Below are 14,393 nucleotides of genomic sequence, written 5' to 3' on the forward strand. Positions count from 1 at the left end.
CTGTTGGGTCAGTCTTGCCCAGCCTACCAGTGTTTGCTAATTCCAGTGGTCTCTACTACCCAAACTTCAACACCCCACATCTGGGCTTAGGCCAGCAAGGTGCTTTAGGACTGAGGAGGGGTCCCTGAGACCCAGAGGTCTCAGGCTTCCTCAGTGGCCACATCAGGTTTCCCAGAAAAGCAACAATTCCTGGTCTCCTCAGTCCCATAGCACCCCCTTATTATAAAGAAAATCAGACAGTGATTACAGCAATATCGTGTGAAAGGACCAAGTGGGCTCCACGGGGGGAAGACCTCACTCGAAAAGCTCAAATGGACAATTTAGGTCAACTAGCAAAACAATAAAACATGCTATTGGAGATTTATGTCAAAAATCCCATCACGGGCCTTTGTGGAGCCCTCATCTGGTATAGGATTCTGTGTTCCAGTGCTGGGGAGGTAGAGAGAACGAAGAGTTCTCACTCTTGCCTAGCTCAGCAGGAATCAGATGGGGAATCAGACGGGGATGGTCGCAAAAGCTGAGGGAAGTGGAACATAGGCAGAACTCTGTCAAAAGAGTGGGAGTAGGGATGACGGTCCCGGCCACTGCCATTGCACGGGCAAAGGTGCAGAGGTGGGACTGTACACACTGTGTTTTGGAAACAGAGACCAGTTGGCTGGAACACGGGTTTGCATATGGAAGTGGTGGGAAACAGCGTCAGGGAGGTGGGGTAGAATGTTCTCGAACTGTACACCAGCGGTTTGCCCACAAACGCCTGTTAATGATTGGACTAAAAGGAAGTGCAAACGGGACTCTGAGATGATTTTGGAAAATCACCAGGCTAAGATTCTCTGGAATAGGGCTGGGAAAGGAGAGAAATCAGAACATTTGAATAACGTGAGTCATCTAGCCATCCCGGACTACTGCCAAGCTGTTCCCCTTAATAAAAATACCACAAAGCTCAAAGAGGATAAAATAGGTATGTGGCTCTAGCTAGAGAGCTAAAGGGAAGATGAAGATCAACAAGAGAAGTGCGAAGTCAAACCAGGGGAGGATGGAAGTTCTCATGCACAGTGAGTGAAACACTCCCAAACGCGTACATTGAGTGCACTTGACCCAGCCTTCCTGATGGCAGGGTTGGTATTGATGCCTTCGCCTGGCCTCTCTGGTCAAAGACCCCTGTCATTTGTGGGAGTCCCAACCTGATGTTCCATTGCTGCACCCTTTGCCTGGAGCCGGCTCTGGTCCCTGGAGCTGACACAGTCCTAGAACCCCACATTTCTGCTCCCACTGGTCCCTCCTCCAGACCCTGCTAGAATCCTGCCCCCTCCCTCAGGGTAGGGTCCCACCCCTGCCCCTCCCATCATAGCCCTGCCTCCCTCCCTCTCCCACTAGCTCTGCATTTTAGGTCTGTCTGAAAGGAACCTTTCCATTCTCTCTTCGCTTGTGGCTAAAAGTCCAACTTGTTTCCATTCTCTCTAGAATGTCAGCGTGTCTCCTGAGTTCTGCAGTCCGAGTCTAGCTCCACACCTGCCATGCTGAGGGGTTCTGTAGATGTTTACTTATTAAACTGAATGTTAGAGTACAAATGTCCTTTGAAACAATTTGGAGTTAGAGCTCAAGGCTTGTGTGGCCCCGGGGAGGTGTGATTGGGTGAGAGAGTGAGAGTGTGTCCTAGGACCCTGGAGTAACTAAGCATGGATGACGGTGGGGTGTAGTCAGGCATGTGGAGAATCAGGAGGAGAGCAGAGAGACCCCAGATGCTTCTTGAGGAGCTGGAGTAAAACCTCAGGAAATCTGGGCACAGGGACCCAGCAGGGTACCCACTTAAGAGAGAAACAGGTCAGAAAGAGAGGAGACAGGTCTGTCTCAGGGCTGTAGAGGGTTGGGAACAGAAGCACCACTAGGTTAGCGGACCCAGTGGTCTGTGCACCTGAGGAGAAAAAGAAATGATATTTCTGTGGCTGGTGTCATGGGCTAGATGCTGGTGTCTTGGTATGGGGGGGGGCTTTGGGAGGTAATTAGGGTTAGATGAGGTCATGAGGGTGAGCCCTCATGATGGGACAGTGCTTATCATTTGAGCTTATAATAATGCTTATTCTTATAAGAAGAGACACCCGTTCTCTCTCCTCAGGCGCCTGCATCAAGGAAAGGCCATGTGAGGACACAACGTGAAGGCCCCGCCTTCACGCCAGGAAGGGCACCCTTACCAGACTTGACCATGCTGGTACTCTGATCTCAGACTCTGCCTCCAGGACAGTGAGGAATAAATGTCTGTGGTTTAAGCCACCTGGCGAGTGCCACTGTGTTTTTTTTTTTTTTTTTTAATATTTTATTTGAGAGAGAGAGAGTGCGAGCCCGTGTGGGGTGGGGAAAGGGTAGGAGGACAAGCAGACTCTGCACTGAGTACAGAGCCCACTGCAGGGCTGGATCCCACAACCCTGAGATCATGACCAGCGCCAAAGTCAAGAGTCAGAGGCTTAATGAATGGAGCCCCCAGGCACCCTTGGCATTGTGTTTTAACAGCCTGAGCTGAATAAGGGGGGGGGGGGGCTGGGACAGAGAGTGTGTGGGGGGGTGCAGGATCTTTGGAGGAAAGCTCCAGGAGAGGTGTCTTGGCCCTAAGTCTGCTCCAGAGCAAGACAGGGGAGCAACCTGCACAAGTTGTGTGGGTGAGTGTCCTTACTTGGCCATGATCACTGATTCTCTTACATGACTGACCCATGCATGCTAGGTACCACTTGCCTGGAAAGCAGGGGGCTTTTTGAGAAGGGAAAGGTGAGAGTGGTGGGGACTTGGGGACGGGGCTCCTTCCTGGATGGTGGTAAATGCAAATTCTCCATGGTACCTTCTGATGCAGGCCTGCGCAGCTCATCATTTCACAGAATGGGGGTGCTATGCCGGCCAGGCAGACATCAGGCAGCCCTAGCCTCACATCAACACTATTGTGACACTCCTCAGGAAGGCCACACACGATTCCACCAAGAAGGCGTCTGAACAGCAAGCTCCACATAGCAAAAAGTATAACGTGCTGCCCAGTCGATCCGAGATCCCAAGGAATATATGAGGTAGTGGCCCTTAAATAGAAAAAAAAAATTACACCTTGAACTTGAAGGTGGTTTGTCCACAAATGCACTTTCTCTTGCCACTGTTGCTCAGTTTCATTATTATCAGTGAGCACTTCTGCCTGTTCTGCAGGGACACATGGTTTGAGAATCACTGATTTATGAAGGTGATACAAATATTTGTGGATCCAATGTACAAAGCATTCACGATGCCACCGCATTGTTGGTAATAATCGGTCCATGCAAGCGCTGTAGAACCCTTGTGCCTCCATGAGATTGTGAGGCACACTCCTGTGGTCCCTGAACGTTTCTGTAATCAGGGGCCTGTGTACTCACATAACCGCAGGCTGAGGGCAGAAGGGCTCACGGGGAGAGCTGCCGGGGAATTCTGAGCAAGGATGAAAGATCGGACAGGATATTCTCATGGTCTGTGTGGAGGAAGGAGCCCACCAGTGACAACCCTCAGCTACCTGCCTTCAGTGCTGCGGTCCTCAGGGCACCAAGAGGCCAGATTCTAGAATAAGCAGTTCCCACTGCTGTTGCTGCCTGCTTGGTAACAGTGTCCTCGTCTGGGAAGAGCCAATATGAACCCCAGAGGCAGAGTATTGCTAGTGATTCTGACACTGGTCTCCTGAGTGGCCCAAGTGAATGGCCGTCTTTTGGTCTCATTTGAAACCCAGGTCTCTGTAGGGCCCTCATGATTCCTCTGTCCTAGAACTTAAATGGGATTCCCGGGGAGGAGGGCATGGCTAGACAGCGGAGGTCCTCTGCTCATACCTCAAACCATAGGCTGCAAGAAAGGGGAGGTCACAAGCCAGGGACCTCATGCTTACATTGATCCGAGTTGACCCACAACACAGAGCAGATCCCCCGGATACCTTGGGCCTCTCTTAGTCTACCGTGTCTGTTACTGGTTCTTCTCAGCAATGTGGACTAGATTGGGACTTCGCAATGGCACCTGGGTTTTCCTGGCTGGATCTCTGGGGGTCTCTGAGAGCAGGGGATTTTTTGGCCTTTTTTTTTTTTTTTTTTTAAATCACCCTCAGACCTAGGACAGTGTTCCGCACTGTAAAGGCCTCTTCCTAGTGTTTACACTTCCTAGTGAGACAGAGTAAGCATTGTATGTATGTGTATGAGCATTTTTCACCCACGTGTATATGAGTGTGGGTGTAACTGGCTATGTGAGCACGTGTATCATGTCCAGGGGACTGGGGCAGGACACCCTGCACCCAGGGTACAGAATTTAAGGAGGCCCTCACTCTCAGGGCCAGCCTTCCCCTTGCATGAGCCTGAGAGTGAGCACGTCCTTAAATCTTGCCCTCCCAGTGCCTCGCCCTAGTCCCAACTCTGGCTGGGTGTGCCAGTGAGTGCGTATGTGTATGGTTCTGTACGTTTGTGTGTATGGGAGTGTGCGTGTTGTGTATATGTGTGTCTGTGTGTGTTGGTGCCTCTCCCTAGGCTTCAGCAGTCCCTGTCAGCAGGTGTGGGAGGCCTCCCTCCTCTGTTCCCCGGGTCAGTGTTCACTTAGAACAGGCCGCAGCCAGCACTCTCTGGACTTGAGTCTGCCCTCACTCTACCCCAGCACATTCTGAAGGCAGCCCGGTGTCCCTGACCCGGCCCTGGTCGTAAGCATGGAGCCTCTGCTGTGCCACAAGGCTTGTGAGGTCTGGACCCAACTCTGGTCCAGGTAGATATTTGGTGTCACATAACCCTAGGGAGCTTCTGGGTGAGGCCCATAGCCTCAAAGGTGTTCAGGTAGCCCAGATCTAGAAGGGCAAGAACCACAGATAGAAATATTCCTTCACACAGTGGACTGCAAAACATGCCATAAAAAGAAAATGCTAGGGGGCCCTGGGGAGCTGGAGAGGAGGGAAGACTTTAGGGGAAGGTTGTATCTGAGCTGGGCCGGTGGGGGGGTCGCTGGGTGGGGGAAGCACCCGACTAAGCTCTTCCTAAGCCCGAGGTCATCTAGTCCTCACAGCCACACCTAGGCGAGAGCCGAGTGTCTATTTTTCTGCAGGTGTAGGTGGTTGAATTTATAAGACCCCCGACACCAGCCCCTTTGTCACTCCCTTTTGTCCTCCAGCCAGGGGAAAGAGAGGCTCACCTGGCCTCAACAAAGGAGCTATCTACATGGAGCGGATTGGCAAACGCACACCAAATTGTCTGCAAACAATAGAAAGCTGTGCACAATTGCGTCCTTGCTGTGGTACGGACAGTGACTTCCAGGGGGTGGGGGCAGAGAGCAGTGTGGGCAGCGGCACGATGCGCTCCTGGCTTCAGATCTCCCGGGGAGATGGATGCCTTCCAGCCAACAGGAGCCAGCCAGCCAGGGACGAAGCTGTGAGAAAGCCATCAAGACAGCCACCGTGTCACTGCCAGCAGGATTCTCGAGAGCAGGTCTCACCTGCAGAAGGGTGAGCCCTTAGGTCTGGGCCCACCTGTTACAGTTAGGGGCAGCTGTCCAGACAGCTCTGTGGCCAGCAGGAGAGGGAAAGCTTGGGGGGCATGAGGATCTTCCCGGTGTGGGGCACTGTCATGTCATCACAGAATGTGGGGACCGGAAGGACCCACTCTTTGTCACACTGTCAAGGAGATGGGGGGTCTAGAAGGGAAATCCTATGAAGTTCGCACATCCCTGAAGGTGGGGGAAGGGAGGACGTGCATCAGAGGTGTCTGGCTAGGGTTTGATTTAGCAGATGTGGGCAGATCTCCATGGCATTTGTACCTACAGATTGACAACATCTTGCCATGACTCGGCCAGTCACCCCACTCTGGGGTCCCTCGTGTAGACCCCCACGAGCCGGCTGAGCCCACACGGGCTCCAATGCTGTCTTTCTAGAACAAGTGCTCCAAGGATCAACTAGACTCACGAAGGCCAGATGAGCTTTACACGCTGTCAGCAACGACGCGGTGGGGCCGGGGTGACTGATGGAGATAAATGAATGACCTTTGGTGTTCCCACTACCCAGGTTGTTAGTTTTCAGTCCTTGACTCGCCACTGAATTGTTTGGTCTGATTATTTCCCCTCCTCGTCAAGGGGTCTGTCCCCTTGACAGAGAATCACAAGACTCCAGTGGCCCTGGGAAGGTGCTGCTCACCCCTGTCACCGGGTCAGCAAGTGCCACCTCGCTGGCATGACGCCCTGCACATGGTGGGTGGCCCACCATGAGGGCTTGTTACATTGAAGTAAACCGCTGACTCTCAGGGTCCTATCTTGGCTCCAGTACCTCTGAGCCAAGAGTACCTCTTCTTCCCTTCCTCATTCCTCAAGCCCCCTTCCCACCTCCTGAGTCAGAGCCAGATGCCCAAGGACCATTTTGAAAGAATGATCTCAGGGTTGGGGTAGAAGACCAAAACAGAGCTGGGGTCAGTGATTTGGGGCTCAGCTAATACTAAATGTCACTCAGGGTTTTTGGCCAAGACAAAGCTGGATTATTATTACGCAAAGTAAGAAAATGCAAGAAGGGGCAGGGTGGAGGCAGGGAGAGGGAAAGAGAGATTAGTGAATTTTTAAAAACATAACCATATGGTCTTGTGTCAATTAAGAACAAGTACCAAGACGTGTCTTTGTGTGGTTCTCTCTTACTACACGCCCAGTGGAGCTCTACACCCACTTCCACGCACCTGTCCTCTAAGACTACATTTTACCAAAGCCCTAGAATGCTCTGGGTTCCAACATAAAGCCCATGGATAGCCCGATCTAGTGTTTCCCCTATGACTGGGTTTTCTGGTAGAATGAAAGAAGGACTCACTTTGCAGAGTGCGCTGCTATAGCAGCTGACAGTGGCCACGGGAGTCCGAGCCAGCCCTTCCCCAGTGTGCTTTCACTTAATCCAACACTCCTAGGCAGTAGGCCTCAATTTTAACTGGAACAGTTTGGATGCTGGGTTGTGAGTTACTCCTGCAGAGTTTCACAGGAAATGCTGAGACAATGTAATTTTTGGAGACTCTCCTCCCTATGCCCAGTGGATGGAGCAGGACAAACAAACAAACAAACAAAAACCGAAAAATCCCAAACTCTTGAGTAGGAGCTATGTGCCAGGCGGGGATACTGGTTGTACTCCAGCACTTTCTAGAAGTCCTGCAACATTTTCGTATTCTAGGCGTGCACGCGCGCGCGCACACACACACACACACACACACACAAGGAAATTCAAACCCAGAGAGACAACTGACTTGCCCTAGGTCACACAGGGAGAAAACAGCAAGGTCAGCACAGGCAGAGCCTCCAAGGCAAAGCTGCCTGTGGGGGTGGGGAGGCTCCCATGGCCCTGGCTTCCCAGGGGCTGCAAAATCCCTTGCCTCCTGACACCTCCTGGCCCTGGAGTTTATTCTAGGAATAATAGTTCTGCTGTCCTCCTAGAGAGGCTGAGGGATAAAAAATGCAATGCACACAGAGGACCCTGGGTGTGCAAACATGCAGTTCACAAAATGACAGCAGATTAAGCTGTTTCTTGGATGCGTCACCCAACCAGCTCCCCGACCTCTCTGCTGTGCTGGTCTGACAGCGACAATATGTCCCAGGGGACTAATTAGCACTAACTACTCAGGTCACTCCAAGGCCACTTAGGAGAACAAGTGCAAAAGAAAAACTGATGAGCATTGTGGCCGAAGACAGGAGAAGAAAGACCAGAGTTAAAAGAAGTGAGAGGAAAAGAAACATATAAAATATTTAGGGTTTTTTTTTTCCTCTCTCTCTCACACAGTCTCTCCGCTTAAACTACAGAAGGGTTTTCATCCGAGAAATGCAGCTCTCACAGCAAAGAGAGCAAACATTACCAGCTAATGTTACAAGTTGGACCACGGAGGCATCTCTGAAGGAGGAGATGATTTGGTTTTGAAGCCCTGAGTGAGAGGGACTCTGCGGAAGCAGCAGAAGGAATGAGCCTAAACTCAGGGAAATGAGACTGGGCACAGGTGATGGCCCCTGACGTCGTGGATGGGTCTTCCCAGTAACTCGGAAACTTCCATCATACCCACTAACTCATTAGTTTCTGAAGTGGATGCACATAGGTAGGCCAAGTGCAGTTTGGAGCTGCCAAGGGACTGAGTTCCTTGCTGGCTTATGATAAATCGAGGTACCGGAGAATAGTTGTCCCCCTTTTTTGATACAGGTGGAAACATGGCAGCCTTGGGGGCATGCATTAAAAGAAAGTCCCCTAACTCTGCCTTTCCCGGTGGCTGATCACCTCTTTCTTCCTCACAGTGACCTCCAGGAGGGAAATCGTCATGGGTGCTACTTCTCCCATTGTGCAGATGGGAAGACCAAGGACTGGACTGAAAAGGGGTCTATTCTAAGGAGTGGGAGTGTTAGGGACCCAGATGAGGAGAACAAGCTGACAGACAGAAGGCCCTGCCTGTTGCTGTCACAACTGCTGTCCCTATAGGCTCTCACACCCTCTCTCATTGAAGGTTCTGGCCCGAATTCCCAGCGGAGCTGCAGGCGTGAACCATGCAGTGGTACAGGGAGTTTGAATGAGCTGGACTTTGGGAAAGAGGGCGGGTGGAAGAAAGGGGTTTGGAGTCACATCAGCCTCTCTTAGCACCCATTGTCTTCTCTTCTGCAAAAATGTCAAAAACAGTAGCTGCCTAGTTAGAGTCCTGAGAATTAAATTAGAAGCTGATGTGCCCTCTCCCGAGGAAAACCATCCCAAGAAGAGCCCGCCGAGATACTAAGCCAGCTTTCATTTACTGAGGGCTCACTAAGTGCCAAGGTGTGCTGAGCTCTTTCTTAACTCTAAAAGTGGCATCGGGAAAGCCAGCGTAGCGTGGGGCTGGCTGTGCCGAGCCTTAGCAAGACTTGGCATCTTATTTGGCATTCGGGACTAGGGAGGGATCCTGAGGAATGAACACAGAAACAGAACCCACCCCTCCCTGGGGGACCTCCTGAACCTCCCTGCCCTTGACCTTGGACATGCTTCAAGGAAGGAGATGCTGGTTTCTGCCCAGCCCCATTCCTGGGGAAGGAGCCCCAGTCAGGGCAAAGCCTAGACTCATGACATGAATTGTGGGTTTAAAATAGAAAACTTCCTGGGAAGATTTTTCTAGTCCCTGGTCCATGGAAGAGACATTTGCTCATCGTGTCCCCACCTGGCTGAGGGAGAGACCTAGAGGGGCTTTCAAAAAACCCAAACAGGACTGTCAACCTTAACTCTGGACTTAAGGAAATAGTTATGACCCTCAAAGGTCCACTTAAAAGTGCGCTGACCACAGGTAAATGAGGAAGAGTGGATGCCTCTGCCCACCCACCCTACCGAGAGACTCCGTCATGGAGTCACTGATCACTGACTGAATGACCTGGGATTGGCCTGGGATAGTAGAGCTTTCAGGAACCGAGAGACCCCTGGATGGCTCTTCTCTCTTCCTCCCTGCAAAGAAGCAGGTGCGGTCCCTGCACATACTTCCTAGGCAGAATGTCTTCTAGCTCTTTCTCCAAAAGAACTCGGACTATTCCATTCTGAACCCAGAAAAGAATCACTCCCCCAAAGAACTCTGAGTATGGGGGTGCCTTCTCCTCTTTTTATATGATGTTTTATATCCCCGTGTCCTATCTCCGAAGGGAGCGGGGGCTTGTGGGGGCCAGTGATTCAGCCGGTCCCCAAGTTTCAACTGAAACAAAAGCCAATTGGATAGGGGTGCATTCTCCTGTCCTCTCCTTTTAAAACCATCTTTTTTTTTCCTTAAACAATATTGTTTCTTTTATCTTTTGGCTCCTTGTGTCCTCAGAACCCCAGAGCTCAAAGCTTTCTGAGCGCAACTGAGAGCTCGGCCCCTCTTGGACTGATAAATAGAGCAGCTTTAAAATGCTTAGAACTGAAGACAGACCAACTGTGGCGAGAGAAAGTAAACACATCCATGCACCAGTCAACCCTAGCAAGCTCCTCGCTGAGATTACAAACTGCAGTTCCTGCCTGAGCTGGCGAGGATGCTAGAGCGGGCTGGCTGCGGAGGGTTGAGGGGGGAGGTGGGGGCGGGCAGAGCCACAAAGCAGGCTTCTCTGCCTCAGTTAGTCGTGCCCCAGAGGAGACAGGTCACCTGGGAGTCTGCTCAGTACCAGGCTTGGATGTTTCTGAGCATAACAGACCCTGCCAATGGGTTTCCCATTGGTTTGGTACTTGGAAATGTCCCAAGAGAAGAGGGGACCCGCTCCATTCTGATTTAAAAGGACTCCTCTCCCTCAACCCGCATTCTTTGTGGGCAGGTGAAATTCCCCCGTGAGAAAACTGGGATTTTTCACAAAATACGATATGATCACTCCATAATTTGATAGGAATATTTGAGGCACTTTTCCTATGAAAAATAAATACTTTAAATATCCTCCCCCACCCCCCCCCCGGAAACACACACACAAATTGTTTTTTATGAGAACCAATTAATAAATGCTAATTCATTCAGGCATATCTCTACTAAATTACTGTTTCATTTAATTGCAGGGGAATTTTCCATTACTAAACTCTCCCTTGCTGATTTTTTTTTGCATTATTTATATATTTTTTCAGTTTCACTAATAGTGAGATTGGTATGTGATATTATCTGCTGTTTGTACGTCTTAAATTTCTTTTTTCATTTAGAATGTTTCCTCATTCTTGCAGCTCCACGTAATCTGGGAGAAACATCATTAAAAGCAGACAAGATTTTATACATAAATGAGAAAGGCACTGGCTGAAATTAACCTGGCAGGAGCGCATCTTGTCTGATCGTGCTTCTCTCATTTCAGTCGTGCATGAGTGTGTGCAAGTATGTGTCTCCACTTTGGGTTTGTGTGCAAACATTTTTCTGTCAGTGAGTTGCAAGTCCATCGGTGGAAAGATTGTGGGTGTACAGCTAGGAATGAAGATCCCAGGGGCTTTAATAATAAAAATAAACAACACTCAAATCTCTTTACAAGCCCCCAGAGCACAATGCGTATTTTCTTGCTTCCTTTTTAAAAGGGACACCACCAAATCAAGACCTTCATATCTAGACACCCAAGAGCCAGACCAGCTGGCTCCTGAAAATCCTGCCTCTTTTCATGCATAGAAAAGTGAGGAAGTTGCCTGTGGTGTATAGGGGTTGCTTAGGGCTATGGTAGAGATCTGTGTTCAAAAGGATGTGTTTTGAAGTAGAATTCCCATTTTAATATATTGAATGACAAAGGTCCTGTGCACCTGGCTACCTTTGCTTCTGTGATAAGTTCTTTCATTTTGATTCTCTCCAGCCACCTCCCCCCCCCCCTCACTCCCCTCCCCTTCCCCCTTGCTTCCTTTAAGGGTCTTTCTTTTGCTCTTTATTCTGTCCCTTCTTTCTCTTTCACAGTAACATATTCTGGAGGGTGTGAATGATTAAACTGTTTACTCCGAGGTTTAAGTATGAAAAGGCATGTCACCGAAGTAAAGTTTCACCTTCATACTCAACTCTATCAATAATTACAGAACAGGGATGATGATTAGTAAGTCTTTCTTACAATTAGCTCTTATGAAAATGATGCCATTTATTCTGAGCATATGGAGTTCTATCGATTTTACTTTTCACAAAAATTAATTACAAACCGTAGTAACCTTCAAAATGAAGTCAGCATCTGAAGGGGTTGGGAGTAGATCCATCGAAAAATATATACCCAATAAACAGGTACCCCCTTAAATTAGAGATTTGAAGCCATAAATAGAAAGTTTTGACATATTATTGTATTAGCGGATGATCTCCTTTCAATAAAAATATTGCAGTAATTAAAATTTCATGAGACTGATTTTTTGTTTTGTTTTTCCTCCATTTCCTTTGTCCTCTTCAGCAAAATTAGGCAGAGTCTTTTTGGGTAGAGACTGATGAAATTAATTAACTTTTCTTCCACCCCAAAAAAGTCCCAAATAAATGCTTCCAGTGGACATCAAAAAAGTGTCAATTAGAAATAATTACTTCTTATCAATCAGTGGGGCAATTAAAGTGACAAAGCTTGAAAAGATACTTATCTTAAAACTAATTCACAAGGTAGCTAAATTATCTCCTAATTAACTTGCATTGAGGAGGGTAGGAGGATGGACCCTCTTGAAACAAAGATGAATTGAGGAACCCCGATACCTCTTTATGTTCCTTGAGACTGTTTCCCATCCGGAGACCTTGTTTTCAACCCAGGCAAGAAAACTGGGAAGAAAATAGATCTCTCCAAACGCATTTGGTCCCCTTTCCTCCTTTCATAGACCAAGAGGAGGGAACAGGGCTTTGCATCTCAGATTTAGGACGTTAGAGGCATGTTCCTTCTCGATCTTAAGTCTCATTTGACCCCTTGAATAATCTATTTTCAGTAGCTGGGGAAGAGGGTTGCCGGCAAGTTCTGGCACATAACTTTTAATGACAACCTGCTTGCTTTTACTAAACTCTCTTCCTTGCTGATACGGAATTATTTTCATTTTAATATTTATGTGGCATTTATCTTTAAACATTAAAAAGTGGTCTTGTGCTTTAAAGGATCTTTGTTCCCCGATGCTACAAAATTCCCAGCAGATTTTACAGAATGTTCAGCTCACTGCTGACCAGCACAATCAAAATAATTCCCCGTGTGCTCTCCGCAGCCCTTCAGAATAAAGCTTATATATATATATATATATGACCTTTCTTCAAAGCAAGATCAAACGACAGTGAGAGTGAACCAGACCAGGGTGAGCTGCTTCGGCTGGTCGGGTGGGCAGGGCCGCGCAGGAAACTTTTCTCGGGCTTCTTGGGTTTTTGGGGCGCGCAGGAAACTTTTCTCGGGCTTCTTGGGTTTTTGGAAACGGTGGGTGCTCTCGGCCTCGGTCCCGCGAAAAGCCCCGTGACCGCCTAGCCTGCGCACGCCGGGATTCTGCTCCAGAGAAAACTTAAATAGAAGCTCTCCTGGCAAAAGACAACTCAAGAATGGAAGTGCCTGGGGAAAAGAGGGAAGCTGCTAAAAACTGATAGAAATGGGCTTATAAAAACGGGAGTCAGTTTATGAGTTTATCTTTAAATATAGGCAACGGTGTTAAGAAAACTGATTAGATAGAGGGAGGTCTCTGGCTCAGGTTTTCGTTAAGACAATTTAGAAAAGAAATGGGAGAGCCTTGAAATGTTTGAGCTGTGTTTTACAGTTTTCTTCTGTTTTATTAGCATTAAAGTAAACGAAAAGAGAAAGGCTCATTTTCCCTCCTTGCAGTTTTATTTCTTTATTTGTTGTGGGGGAAGGTTTAGAAGTAGACTCTGTGCCTTCCTTAAACGGAAAAATACCTCTGTCCTGGCCCTGCAGGGAGTGGACGGCTCTCTCTCCAAACCCAAGGACAATTTGCATCTGAGCCAGTCGGGAATGACCTCTCATCTTCTGGGCCAGTTGCTGATTAAAAATAAAGTAAAAATAAATGGTGTCTCCCCCCCCCTTCTTCTTTTATCCCCATTTATTCTGAGTGCTTCTAGAATGAAAATAGGTAGCGAAAACAAAATCAAGCCAACCCAAGGGATCGTGACCTCGTCTTATTTCTAACAGAACTGAGGGAAAGGGGTCTGGTGCAGCACGGTAAATTCGAGGTCCCAGGGCACCCAATCCTACCATTGCCTGAAAGGTCAGGGGAAGGTCGGGCTGCGGGCTGGGGGAGATGGAATCGCGAGCCCAGAGGAATTGGCCGGAACCAGGGGCACTAAGCTCGTCCTCGGAGACCGTTCTGATCCCGAGGCAGGGACGACGTCCGGTATTGTACCCCGGTTTGGCTAATGACCGAGGGGCGAAAACCTGGTCCCGGCCTCAGAAAGTGGTCAAGGAGCGTGCGCAGCGCCGGAGTGCGGCAGGGTAAGGGGAGCCAGGGAGGTCCGCTCGATTCCCTGGCTCGCCGACCCCGCGGCTCCCGGGAAGGGCCGCGAGGTCTCCACTCCGCGCGCCGAAAGCGGCCCCGCGCCCGCAGAGGTGGCCGGGACGGCTCGGACCACGCTCTTCTACGGGCACGGAGGTGGCGAGGCAAAGTACGGCTGACTCCTTCTCCCACCTTAGAGCAAGCCAAAAAGAGCAACCTTCCGGAGCCTCGCGGGGTTCCCCGCACCCCTCGTTGTGGAGCCTCGGCCCCCGGACCCGAGGCTGCGCGGCGAAGCTCGGACTCATGGCTTTCTCGGCTAAATAGAGATCTCAGCCGCGCGCCGTGCCCGATCCGACCCTGCTTATTATAACAAATGTCCCGTTTGCCGAGCGGGACTTCATATTCGCCGAGAATTCATCTGAAATATTGATTTACTCTCACTTCGCCGGCCCAAATCGATAGCGTTGCGCCCTGGCCCCATAAATCGCTTTCCCCGCGGCCCGCCCGGCTCCATCCATCACCGGGGGCCGGGCCGTGTCTCTGCCGGCTGTCCACACTTGCTGCGCGCCAGGCGACC

General features: G+C 49.7%; 1 protein-coding gene and 1 long non-coding RNA gene across 10 annotated transcripts in view; one reads left to right on the forward strand and one right to left on the reverse strand.

The window, feature by feature from the left end:
- PAX8 (paired box 8) overlaps positions 1–14,393 on the reverse strand; it is a 57,039-nt gene that overhangs the window by 41,294 nt on the left and 1,352 nt on the right. The gene's annotated exons all lie outside the window — the stretch shown is intronic.
- On the forward strand, positions 40–2,269 carry LOC309872427. Its single transcript, XR_014315859.1, has 2 exons — positions 40–1,052; positions 2,114–2,269. It is a non-coding gene; the product is annotated as an uncharacterized lncRNA (long non-coding RNA).

Source organism: Mustela nivalis (genome assembly GCF_964662115.1).
Source record: "Mustela nivalis genome assembly, chromosome: 8".
Classification (NCBI taxonomy): domain Eukaryota; kingdom Metazoa; phylum Chordata; class Mammalia; order Carnivora; family Mustelidae; genus Mustela; species Mustela nivalis.